Source organism: Euprymna scolopes, chromosome 34 (genome assembly GCF_053919585.1).
Source record: "Euprymna scolopes isolate OS-2025 chromosome 34, ASM5391958v1, whole genome shotgun sequence".
Lineage (NCBI taxonomy): Eukaryota > Metazoa > Mollusca > Cephalopoda > Sepiida > Sepiolidae > Euprymna > Euprymna scolopes.
Genome location: NC_136515.1, coordinates 76,248,157 through 76,261,481, shown reverse-complemented (window position 1 = coordinate 76,261,481; position 13,325 = coordinate 76,248,157). Strand labels below are relative to the sequence as shown.

Genomic DNA, 13,325 nt, shown 5'->3' with positions numbered 1-13,325 from the left:
TATTCAGAGAAAATGTTTTGATAACGAAGAGGAATATTTGAAAATAAAACGATTTGAGTCGTAACGGAATTTAATATCATAAATAATAAACCAGATTAGAATGTAGATAGATAAATAAAACCTCATTTGGAATAACAATAAGGTTGACCTCTGACGTCAGAGTTGAACAAACAAAGCGATAGTTTTTATATATGCATGTTAGCCAGTCAAAGCGAGGTCTAGTTAGCAGACGAAAGTTGGTTTGGGAGATTTCGTCTCTTGAAGTCTGCTGAAGCTAATGGACACGTTATAGAAAGATGTAGAGACCATAGAAACGTGCAACTCTAAGATGGGAGGATGTCAGGAAATAAAGTTGCATAAAATCTAACGCAAGTGTCGATTGTTGTTCCTTCAGATAGAAGAAATCTTGACAGACTGCCAATGAAGACCAACCTACAGAAAAGAGTATGTTCCCCTTTTTTGGCCTGATGTATCACCACAGAAGTTATTTGCCCCTTTGTTAAAAAGAACTATTCTTGTACGTCAGTGTCCTGTTTATTAAATGTATATACACCCACCCACATTTGGACATTCACTTGATGGACACTACATACAGAAAGAGAACCAGTGCATTAATACAAACTGACACACACATACACATATATAATTAGATATAATCACATATATAGATACGTACATACACTAAAGGTCATCACAGACACTTTATACACACACAAGTATACAACATGTTGGCTGAGGTATGCTCCTGGTTCTGTGCAGTTTATCCTTCCAGGTTTTGCCTTCTCCTTCTGAGAACAGATTAGTTTATTGCTAATCGCTTGAGGCACCCCTGCTAGGGAATGCCGATGGAGCTATCCAAGCATTGTTTGCTAACCTGATTGCTTTTCCTCTAATGCGCTGGTTCTGCAGTTTCACTTTCTGACTCTTGTGTCACATCATCCCGCTATGGGAGAGAGATAAATATTGAGACATTAAGTCGATTGTTATAGTTCTTGTCCAGAATTCTCCCTATATTAAAGAACAAAAATAAAGAGCAATCTGTATGATGTACGTACCCATGACAAAACGAAAATATCATATTCCAAAAATCATGTTAATTGATCAAATAATTTTATTTTTTAAAGAAAATCAAATTTTATGAGCATTCAACGAGTGACTGTCTCGCTTGCAATTTTAAAAAAATTTGAAAAAAAAACAAAAACCAGGGAGATAACTCAACAATAATTCATACTAGTTGAATTCTCATTAATCACTTAATGATTTTCTTTGTAAAAATAAAAATACTTGATCAATTTACGTGAGTTTTGGAATACAATATAATCTTTCCATCACAGGTACATAGATCCTAAAGATTTTTTTCTTAATAGGAGGGGAGAATTTTGGACAAGAACCATTGCTATCGCTGCTATTGTAAAATGTGTATTCTTGAATTTTGTCTTTTTTTTTGTTTCTCAGGTTATGGAAGTTTTCACAAGAACCGTTATTAAGTCTGATATTGTAAAATATGTATTCTTGGATTTGTTTTTTTTTTTTGTTTCTTCAGATCATGGATTATATTCGTGATATAAATAGATACATTGTATAGATTTTCTTATTTTTGTTTATTAATATGCAGACAATTTTTGACAAGAACCATTATTGAGTCTGGTATTGTAAAATGAATGTTTCTTTATTTTGTTTCTTCAGATTATGGATTATATTCGTGATATAAATAGATACATCGTATAGATTTTCTTATTTTTGTTTATTAATATACAATTTTTGACAAGAACCATTATTGAGTCTGGTATTGTAAAATGAATGTTTCTTTATTTTGTTTCTTCAGATTATGGATTATATTCGTGATATAAATAGATACATCGTATAGATTTTCTTATTTTTGTTTATTAATATACAATTTTTGACAAGAACCATTATTGAGTCTGGTATTGTAAAATGAATGTTTCTTTATTTTGTTTCTTCAGATTATGGATTATATTCGTGATATAAATAGATACATCGTATAGATTTTCTTATTTTTGTTTATTAATATACAATTTTTGACAAGAACCATTATTGAGTCTGGTATTGTAAAATGAATGTTTCTTTATTTTGTTTCTTCAGATTATGGATTATATTCGTGATATAAATAGATACATCGTATAGATTTTCTTATTTTTGTTTATTAATATACAATTTTTGACAAGAACCATTATTGAGTCTGGTATTGTAAAATGAATGTTTCTTTATTTTGTTTCTTCAGATTATGGATTATATTCGTGATATAAATAGATACATCGTATAGATTTTCTTATTTTTGTTTATTAATATACAATTTTTGACAAGAACCATTATTGAGTCTGGTATTGTAAAATGAATGTTTCTTTATTTTGTTTCTTCAGATTATGGATTATATTCGTGATATAAATAGATACATCGTATAGATTTTCTTATTTTTGTTTATTAATATACAATTTTTGACAAGAACCATTATTGAGTCTGGTATTGTAAAATGAATGTTTCTTTATTTTGTTTCTTCAGATTATGGATTATATTCGTGATATAAATAGATACATCGTATAGATTTTCTTATTTTTGTTTATTAATATACAATTTTTGACAAGAACCATTATTGAGTCTGGTATTGTAAAATGAATGTTTCTTTATTTTGTTTCTTCAGATTATGGATTATATTCGTGATATAAATAGATACATCGTATAGATTTTCTTATTTTTGTTTATTAATATACAATTTTTGACAAGAACCATTATTGAGTCTGGTATTGTAAAATGAATGTTTCTTTATTTTGTTTCTTCAGATTATGGATTATATTCGTGATATAAATAGATACATCGTATAGATTTTCTTATTTTTGTTTATTAATATACAATTTTTGACAAGAACCATTATTGAGTCTGGTATTGTAAAATGAATGTTTCTTTATTTTGTTTCTTCAGATTATGGATTATATTCGTGATATAAATAGATACATCGTATAGATTTTCTTATTTTTGTTTATTAATATACAATTTTTGACAAGAACCATTATTGAGTCTGGTATTGTAAAATGAATGTTTCTTTATTTTGTTTCTTCAGATTATGGATTATATTCGTGATATAAATAGATACATCGTATAGATTTTCTTATTTTTGTTTATTAATATACAATTTTTGACAAGAACCATTATTGAGTCTGGTATTGTAAAATGAATGTTTCTTTATTTTGTTTCTTCAGATTATGGATTATATTCGTGATATAAATAGATACATCGTATAGATTTTCTTATTTTTGTTTATTAATATACAATTTTTGACAAGAACCATTATTGAGTCTGGTATTGTAAAATGAATGTTTCTTTATTTTGTTTCTTCAGATTATGGATTATATTCGTGATATAAATAGATACATCGTATAGATTTTCTTATTTTTGTTTATTAATATACAATTTTTGACAAGAACCATTATTGAGTCTGGTATTGTAAAATGAATGTTTCTTTATTTTGTTTCTTCAGATTATGGATTATATTCGTGATATAAATAGATACATCGTATAGATTTTCTTATTTTTGTTTATTAATATACAATTTTTGACAAGAACCATTATTGAGTCTGGTATTGTAAAATGAATGTTTCTTTATTTTGTTTCTTCAGATTATGGATTATATTCGTGATATAAATAGATACATCGTATAGATTTTCTTATTTTTGTTTATTAATATACAATTTTTGACAAGAACCATTATTGAGTCTGGTATTGTAAAATGAATGTTTCTTTATTTTGTTTCTTCAGATTATGGATTATATTCGTGATATAAATAGATACATCGTATAGATTTTCTTATTTTTGTTTATTAATATACAATTTTTGACAAGAACCATTATTGAGTCTGGTATTGTAAAATGAATGTTTCTTTATTTTGTTTCTTCAGATTATGGATTATATTCGTGATATAAATAGATACATCGTATAGATTTTCTTATTTTTGTTTATTAATATACAATTTTTGACAAGAACCATTATTGAGTCTGGTATTGTAAAATGAATGTTTCTTTATTTTGTTTCTTCAGATTATGGATTATATTCGTGATATAAATAGATACATCGTATAGATTTTCTTATTTTTGTTTATTAATATACAAATTTTTGACAAGAACCATTATTGAGTCTGGTATTGTAAAATGAATGTTTCTTTATTTTGTTTCTTCAGATTATGGATTATATTCGTGATATAAATAGATACATCGTATAGATTTTCTTATTTTTGTTTATTAATATACAATTTTTGACAAGAACCATTATTGAGTCTGGTATTGTAAAATGAATGTTTCTTTATTTTGTTTCTTCAGATTATGGATTATATTCGTGATATAAATAGATACATCGTATAGATTTTCTTATTTTTGTTTATTAATATACAATTTTTGACAAGAACCATTATTGAGTCTGGTATTGTAAAATGAATGTTTCTTTATTTTGTTTCTTCAGATCATGGATTATATTCGTGATATAAATAGATACATCGTATAGATTTTCTTATTTTTGTTTATTAATATACAATTTTTGACAAGAACCATTATTGAGTCTGGTATTGTAAAATGAATGTTTCTTTATTTTGTTTCTTCAGATTATGGATTATATTCGTGATATAAATAGATACATCGTATAGATTTTCTTATTTTTGTTTATTAATATACAATTTTTGACAAGAACCATTATTGAGTCTGGTATTGTAAAATGAATGTTTCTTTATTTTGTTTCTTCAGATTATGGATTATATTCGTGATATAAATAGATACATCGTATAGATTTTCTTATTTTTGTTTATTAATATACAATTTTTGACAAGAACCATTATTGAGTCTGGTATTGTAAAATGAATGTTTCTTTATTTTGTTTCTTCAGATTATGGATTATATTCGTGATATAAATAGATACATCGTATAGATTTTCTTATTTTTGTTTATTAATATACAATTTTTGACAAGAACCATTATTGAGTCTGGTATTGTAAAATGAATGTTTCTTTATTTTGTTTCTTCAGATTATGGATTATATTCGTGATATAAATAGATACATCGTATAGATTTTCTTATTTTTGTTTATTAATATACAATTTTTGACAAGAACCATTATTGAGTCTGGTATTGTAAAATGAATGTTTCTTTATTTTGTTTCTTCAGATTATGGATTATATTCGTGATATAAATAGATACATCGTATAGATTTTCTTATTTTTGTTTATTAATATACAATTTTTGACAAGAACCATTATTGAGTCTGGTATTGTAAAATGAATGTTTCTTTATTTTGTTTCTTCAGATTATGGATTATATTCGTGATATAAATAGATACATCGTATAGATTTTCTTATTTTTGTTTATTAATATACAATTTTTGACAAGAACCATTATTGAGTCTGGTATTGTAAAATGAATGTTTCTTTATTTTGTTTCTTCAGATTATGGATTATATTCGTGATATAAATAGATACATCGTATAGATTTTCTTATTTTTGTTTATTAATATACAATTTTTGACAAGAACCATTATTGAGTCTGGTATTGTAAAATGAATGTTTCTTTATTTTGTTTCTTCAGATTATGGATTATATTCGTGATATAAATAGATACATCGTATAGATTTTCTTATTTTTGTTTATTAATATACAATTTTTGACAAGAACCATTATTGAGTCTGGTATTGTAAAATGAATGTTTCTTTATTTTGTTTCTTCAGATTATGGATTATATTCGTGATATAAATAGATACATCGTATAGATTTTCTTATTTTTGTTTATTAATATACAATTTTTGACAAGAACCATTATTGAGTCTGGTATTGTAAAATGAATGTTTCTTTATTTTGTTTCTTCAGATTATGGATTATATTCGTGATATAAATAGATACATCGTATAGATTTTCTTATTTTTGTTTATTAATATACAATTTTTGACAAGAACCATTATTGAGTCTGGTATTGTAAAATGAATGTTTCTTTATTTTGTTTCTTCAGATTATGGATTATATTCGTGATATAAATAGATACATCGTATAGATTTTCTTATTTTTGTTTATTAATATACAATTTTTGACAAGAACCATTATTGAGTCTGGTATTGTAAAATGAATGTTTCTTTATTTTGTTTCTTCAGATTATGGATTATATTCGTGATATAAATAGATACATCGTATAGATTTTCTTATTTTTGTTTATTAATATACAATTTTTGACAAGAACCATTATTGAGTCTGGTATTGTAAAATGAATGTTTCTTTATTTTGTTTCTTCAGATTATGGATTATATTCGTGATATAAATAGATACATCGTATAGATTTTCTTATTTTTGTTTATTAATATACAATTTTTGACAAGAACCATTATTGAGTCTGGTATTGTAAAATGAATGTTTCTTTATTTTGTTTCTTCAGATTATGGATTATATTCGTGATATAAATAGATACATCGTATAGATTTTCTTATTTTTGTTTATTAATATACAATTTTTGACAAGAACCATTATTGAGTCTGGTATTGTAAAATGAATGTTTCTTTATTTTGTTTCTTCAGATTATGGATTATATTCGTGATATAAATAGATACATCGTATAGATTTTCTTATTTTTGTTTATTAATATACAATTTTTGACAAGAACCATTATTGAGTCTGGTATTGTAAAATGAATGTTTCTTTATTTTGTTTCTTCAGATTATGGATTATATTCGTGATATAAATAGATACATCGTATAGATTTTCTTATTTTTGTTTATTAATATACAATTTTTGACAAGAACCATTATTGAGTCTGGTATTGTAAAATGAATGTTTCTTTATTTTGTTTCTTCAGATTATGGATTATATTCGTGATATAAATAGATACATCGTATAGATTTTCTTATTTTTGTTTATTAATATACAATTTTTGACAAGAACCATTATTGAGTCTGGTATTGTAAAATGAATGTTTCTTTATTTTGTTTCTTCAGATTATGGATTATATTCGTGATATAAATAGATACATCGTATAGATTTTCTTATTTTTGTTTATTAATATACAATTTTTGACAAGAACCATTATTGAGTCTGGTATTGTAAAATGAATGTTTCTTTATTTTGTTTCTTCAGATTATGGATTATATTCGTGATATAAATAGATACATCGTATAGATTTTCTTATTTTTGTTTATTAATATACAATTTTTGACAAGAACCATTATTGAGTCTGGTATTGTAAAATGAATGTTTCTTTATTTTGTTTCTTCAGATTATGGATTATATTCGTGATATAAATAGATACATCGTATAGATTTTCTTATTTTTGTTTATTAATATACAATTTTTGACAAGAACCATTATTGAGTCTGGTATTGTAAAATGAATGTTTCTTTATTTTGTTTCTTCAGATTATGGATTATATTCGTGATATAAATAGATACATCGTATAGATTTTCTTATTTTTGTTTATTAATATACAATTTTTGACAAGAACCATTATTGAGTCTGGTATTGTAAAATGAATGTTTCTTTATTTTGTTTCTTCAGATTATGGATTATATTCGTGATATAAATAGATACATCGTATAGATTTTCTTATTTTTGTTTATTAATATACAATTTTTGACAAGAACCATTATTGAGTCTGGTATTGTAAAATGAATGTTTCTTTATTTTGTTTCTTCAGATTATGGATTATATTCGTGATATAAATAGATACATCGTATAGATTTTCTTATTTTTGTTTATTAATATACAATTTTTGACAAGAACCATTATTGAGTCTGGTATTGTAAAATGAATGTTTCTTTATTTTGTTTCTTCAGATTATGGATTATATTCGTGATATAAATAGATACATCGTATAGATTTTCTTATTTTTGTTTATTAATATACAATTTTTGACAAGAACCATTATTGAGTCTGGTATTGTAAAATGAATGTTTCTTTATTTTGTTTCTTCAGATTATGGATTATATTCGTGATATAAATAGATACATCGTATAGATTTTCTTATTTTTGTTTATTAATATACAATTTTTGACAAGAACCATTATTGAGTCTGGTATTGTAAAATGAATGTTTCTTTATTTTGTTTCTTCAGATTATGGATTATATTCGTGATATAAATAGATACATCGTATAGATTTTCTTATTTTTGTTTATTAATATACAATTTTTGACAAGAACCATTATTGAGTCTGGTATTGTAAAATGAATGTTTCTTTATTTTGTTTCTTCAGATTATGGATTATATTCGTGATATAAATAGATACATCGTATAGATTTTCTTATTTTTGTTTATTAATATACAATTTTTGACAAGAACCATTATTGAGTCTGGTATTGTAAAATGAATGTTTCTTTATTTTGTTTCTTCAGATTATGGATTATATTCGTGATATAAATAGATACATCGTATAGATTTTCTTATTTTTGTTTATTAATATACAATTTTTGACAAGAACCATTATTGAGTCTGGTATTGTAAAATGAATGTTTCTTTATTTTGTTTCTTCAGATTATGGATTATATTCGTGATATAAATAGATACATCGTATAGATTTTCTTATTTTTGTTTATTAATATACAATTTTTGACAAGAACCATTATTGAGTCTGGTATTGTAAAATGAATGTTTCTTTATTTTGTTTCTTCAGATTATGGATTATATTCGTGATATAAATAGATACATCGTATAGATTTTCTTATTTTTGTTTATTAATATACAATTTTTGACAAGAACCATTATTGAGTCTGGTATTGTAAAATGAATGTTTCTTTATTTTGTTTCTTCAGATTATGGATTATATTCGTGATATAAATAGATACATCGTATAGATTTTCTTATTTTTGTTTATTAATATACAATTTTTGACAAGAACCATTATTGAGTCTGGTATTGTAAAATGAATGTTTCTTTATTTTGTTTCTTCAGATTATGGATTATATTCGTGATATAAATAGATACATCGTATAGATTTTCTTATTTTTGTTTATTAATATACAATTTTTGACAAGAACCATTATTGAGTCTGGTATTGTAAAATGAATGTTTCTTTATTTTGTTTCTTCAGATTATGGATTATATTCGTGATATAAATAGATACATCGTATAGATTTTCTTATTTTTGTTTATTAATATACAATTTTTGACAAGAACCATTATTGAGTCTGGTATTGTAAAATGAATGTTTCTTTATTTTGTTTCTTCAGATTATGGATTATATTCGTGATATAAATAGATACATCGTATAGATTTTCTTATTTTTGTTTATTAATATACAATTTTTGACAAGAACCATTATTGAGTCTGGTATTGTAAAATGAATGTTTCTTTATTTTGTTTCTTCAGATTATGGATTATATTCGTGATATAAATAGATACATCGTATAGATTTTCTTATTTTTGTTTATTAATATACAATTTTTGACAAGAACCATTATTGAGTCTGGTATTGTAAAATGAATGTTTCTTTATTTTGTTTCTTCAGATTATGGATTATATTCGTGATATAAATAGATACATCGTATAGATTTTCTTATTTTTGTTTATTAATATACAATTTTTGACAAGAACCATTATTGAGTCTGGTATTGTAAAATGAATGTTTCTTTATTTTGTTTCTTCAGATTATGGATTATATTCGTGATATAAATAGATACATCGTATAGATTTTCTTATTTTTGTTTATTAATATACAATTTTTGACAAGAACCATTATTGAGTCTGGTATTGTAAAATGAATGTTTCTTTATTTTGTTTCTTCAGATTATGGATTATATTCGTGATATAAATAGATACATCGTATAGATTTTCTTATTTTTGTTTATTAATATACAATTTTTGACAAGAACCATTATTGAGTCTGGTATTGTAAAATGAATGTTTCTTTATTTTGTTTCTTCAGATTATGGATTATATTCGTGATATAAATAGATACATCGTATAGATTTTCTTATTTTTGTTTATTATATACAGACAATTTTTGACAAGAACCATTATTGAGTCTGGTATTGTAAAATGAATGTTTCTTTATTTTGTTTCTTCAGATTATGGATTATATTCGTGATATAAATAGATACATCGTATAGATTTTCTTATTTTTGTTTATTAATATACAATTTTTGACAAGAACCATTATTGAGTCTGGTATTGTAAAATGAATGTTTCTTTATTTTGTTTCTTCAGATCATGGATTATATTCGTGATATAAATAGATACATCGTATAGATTTTCTTATTTTTGTTTATTATATACAGACAATTTTTGACAAGAACCATTATTGAGTCTGGTATTGTAAAATGAATGTTTCTTTATTTTGTTTCTTCAGATTATGGATTATATTCGTGATATAAATAGATACATCGTATAGATTTTCTTATTTTTGTTTATTATATACAGACAATTTTTGACAAGAACCATTATTGAGTCTGGTATTGTAAAATGAATGTTTCTTTATTTTGTTTCTTCAGATTATGGATTATATTCGTGATATAAATAGATACATCGTATAGATTTTCTTATTTTTGTTTATTAATATACAATTTTTGACAAGAACCATTATTGAGTCTGGTATTGTAAAATGAATGTTTCTTTATTTTGTTTCTTCAGATTATGGATTATATTCGTGATATAAATAGATACATCGTATAGATTTTCTTATTTTTGTTTATTATATACAGACAATTTTTGACAAGAACCATTATTGAGTCTGGTATTGTAAAATGAATGTTTCTTTATTTTGTTTCTTCAGATTATGGATTATATTCGTGATATAAATAGATACATCGTATAGATTTTCTTATTTTTGTTTATTATATACAGACAATTTTTGACAAGAACCATTATTGAGTCTGGTATTGTAAAATGAATGTTTCTTTATTTTGTTTCTTCAGATTATGGATTATATTCGTGATATAAATAGATACATCGTATAGATTTTCTTATTTTTGTTTATTATATACAGACAATTTTTGACAAGAACCATTATTGAGTCTGGTATTGTAAAATGAATGTTTCTTTATTTTGTTTCTTCAGATTATGGATTATATTCGTGATATAAATAGATACATCGTATAGATTTTCTTATTTTTGTTTATTAATATACAATTTTTGACAAGAACCATTATTGAGTCTGGTATTGTAAAATGAATGTTTCTTTATTTTGTTTCTTCAGATTATGGATTATATTCGTGATATAAATAGATACATCGTATAGATTTTCTTATTTTTGTTTATTATATACAGACAATTTTTGACAAGAACCATTATTGAGTCTGGTATTGTAAAATGAATGTTTCTTTATTTTGTTTCTTCAGATTATGGATTATATTCGTGATATAAATAGATACATCGTATAGATTTTCTTATTTTTGTTTATTAATATACAATTTTTGACAAGAACCATTATTGAGTCTGGTATTGTAAAATGAATGTTTCTTTATTTTGTTTCTTCAGATTATGGATTATATTCGTGATATAAATAGATACATCGTATAGATTTTCTTATTTTTGTTTATTAATATACAATTTTTGACAAGAACCATTATTGAGTCTGGTATTGTAAAATGAATGTTTCTTTATTTTGTTTCTTCAGATTATGGATTATATTCGTGATATAAATAGATACATCGTATAGATTTTCTTATTTTTGTTTATTAATATACAATTTTTGACAAGAACCATTATTGAGTCTGGTATTGTAAAATGAATGTTTCTTTATTTTGTTTCTTCAGATTATGGATTATATTCGTGATATAAATAGATACATCGTATAGATTTTCTTATTTTTGTTTATTAATATACAATTTTTGACAAGAACCATTATTGAGTCTGGTATTGTAAAATGAATGTTTCTTTATTTTGTTTCTTCAGATTATGGATTATATTCGTGATATAAATAGATACATCGTATAGATTTTCTTATTTTTGTTTATTAATATACAATTTTTGACAAGAACCATTATTGAGTCTGGTATTGTAAAATGAATGTTTCTTTATTTTGTTTCTTCAGATCATGGATTATATTCGTGATATAAATAGATACATCGTATAGATTTTCTTATTTTTGTTTATTAATATACAATTTTTGACAAGAACCATTATTGAGTCTGGTATTGTAAAATGAATGTTTCTTTATTTTGTTTCTTCAGATTATGGATTATATTCGTGATATAAATAGATACATCGTATAGATTTTCTTATTTTTGTTTATTAATATACAATTTTTGACAAGAACCATTATTGAGTCTGGTATTGTAAAATGAATGTTTCTTTATTTTGTTTCTTCAGATTATGGATTATATTCGTGATATAAATAGATACATCGTATAGATTTTCTTATTTTTGTTTATTAATATACAATTTTTGACAAGAACCATTATTGAGTCTGGTATTGTAAAATGAATGTTTCTTTATTTTGTTTCTTCAGATTATGGATTATATTCGTGATATAAATAGATACATCGTATAGATTTTCTTATTTTTGTTTATTAATATACAATTTTTGACAAGAACCATTATTGAGTCTGGTATTGTAAAATGAATGTTTCTTTATTTTGTTTCTTCAGATCATGGATTATATTCGTGATATAAATAGATACATCGTATAGATTTTCTTATTTTTGTTTATTAATATACAATTTTTGACAAGAACCATTATTGAGTCTGGTATTGTAAAATGAATGTTTCTTTATTTTGTTTCTTCAGATTATGGATTATATTCGTGATATAAATAGATACATCGTATAGATGTTCTTATTTTTGTTTATTAATATACAATTTTTGACAAGAACCATTATTGAGTCTGGTATTGTAAAATGAATGTTTCTTTATTTTGTTTCTTCAGATTATGGATTATATTCGTGATATAAATAGATACATCGTATAGATTTTCTTATTTTTGTTTATTAATATACAATTTTTGACAAGAACCATTATTGAGTCTGGTATTGTAAAATGAATGTTTCTTTATTTTGTTTCTTCAGATTATGGATTATATTCGTGATATAAATAGATACATCGTATAGATTTTCTTATTTTTGTTTATTAATATACAATTTTTGACAAGAACCATTATTGAGTCTGGTATTGTAAAATGAATGTTTCTTTATTTTGTTTCTTCAGATTATGGATTATATTCGTGATATAAATAGATACATCGTATAGATTTTCTTATTTTTGTTTATTAATATACAATTTTTGACAAGAACCATTATTGAGTCTGGTATTGTAAAATGAATGTTTCTTTATTTTGTTTCTTCAGATTATGGATTATATTCGTGATATAAATAGATACATCGTATAGATTTTCTTATTTTTGTTTATTAATATACAATTTTTGAC

At 23.7% G+C, this 13,325-nt stretch overlaps 1 protein-coding gene across 2 annotated transcripts in view; it reads left to right on the top strand.

Moving 5' to 3' along the window:
• The window catches only part of LOC145259293 (E3 ubiquitin-protein ligase RNF170-like), a 78,951-nt gene that overhangs the window by 40,336 nt on the left and 25,290 nt on the right, over positions 1 to 13,325 (top strand). The window lies entirely within an intron of this gene.